The 1,183-nt window shown below is 50.4% G+C and overlaps 1 non-coding gene across 1 annotated transcript; it reads right to left on the reverse strand.

The window, feature by feature from the left end:
- Positions 1 to 755: 755 nt before the first annotated feature.
- TRNAI-UAU lies at positions 756 to 849 on the reverse strand. Its single transcript has 2 exons — positions 812 to 849; positions 756 to 791 (listed from the first exon to the last, which is right to left on the reverse strand). It is a non-coding gene; the product is annotated as a tRNA-Ile (tRNA).
- Between the last annotated feature and the right edge of the window lie 334 nt (positions 850 to 1,183).

The following is a 1,183-nucleotide window of genomic DNA, read 5'->3' on the forward strand; positions in this document are numbered from 1 at the left end:
CCACCCACTCCTGTAACAACCCCCTGACCTATGTCTGAGCTATTGAAGTCCTCAACTCATTGTTTAAAGACTTCAAGGTGCAGAAAATCCTCCAGCAAGTGACCCATGCCCCATGCTGCAGAGGAAGGTGAAAACCCCCCAGGGTCTCTGCCAATCTGCCCTGGAGGAAAATTCCTTCCTGACCCCAAATATGGTGATCAGCTAAACCCTGAGCATGTGGGCAAGACTCACCAGCCAGCACCCAGGAAAGAATTGTCTGTAGGGATGTGGGGTAAACGCTCTGTGGTGTCAGAGCTGGGAAGGGAACACAGGGGAACAGACTCTGTCCGTGTATAGAGATCAGCCTGACTGATGTGAAGGGCTTCAGAATCTGCTTGCTTGGAAACTAACCCCAGTAAACATCCCTTTGTCTGCGCTTCGGACTTCTGGTCTTTTGCTGCTTGCTGTCTGCATGACAAGAGCCAGGGAAGTGGGCAGGGGAAGGGAAAGCCCTCTAACAATGGCTTCTTGCTCCTCTCCCTCCCCAGGCTCAGGGGTCAAGGATGGGCAGGACTCCAGGCTCTGCTGGAGGGATCCTGGCACAGGGGCTGGTGGGGGAGAAAAGATTGTAGATTCTGACCTGCACTCTGGAGAGGAGGTAATAAGTGAAGGGGGAATTTTTGATTCCTCCCCTGCTTCAATGTCCCCAGGGCTGGAATTCTACATTCCATAGGGCCAAATGAGGGGGGTGAAGCCATTTAGTTAATGAAAACCAGTGCTCTAGGTGAGGTTTGAACTCACAACCTCAGCATAGCTTTTCTCAGCACTGCCCTATAAGTACTGTGCACTGACCAATTGTGCCACTGGAGCACCTGTTAATTAGCAATCTCTCAGTCCTCTAGGTTGATAAAGGCAAGGAGTGACCCCAAAACATTCTCAGTGGGGTTAAGAGCCGGTATCAACAAGCATTGTACTTGGTGGTGATGCCGGCACAGGGTGCCCGAGGCAAGCAGCAGCAGCGGGGTTCGTTGCCCAGAGTGCGTAGCGCCAATAAACACACCAGGGTGGAGAAGCAAACAACCAAGTTTATTTGAGCTCAAATAAGGTGCAAGGGAGAAATAACAATCTCAAATCCTGCACACCTAAAACAAGCAGTTTCTTCCTTTTATATCCCAGTTGTTTACTACAAAACTTTTTCTTGCTG

Source organism: Gopherus evgoodei, unplaced genomic scaffold (genome assembly GCF_007399415.2).
Source record: "Gopherus evgoodei ecotype Sinaloan lineage unplaced genomic scaffold, rGopEvg1_v1.p scaffold_131_arrow_ctg1, whole genome shotgun sequence".
NCBI lineage: Eukaryota > Metazoa > Chordata > Testudines > Testudinidae > Gopherus > Gopherus evgoodei.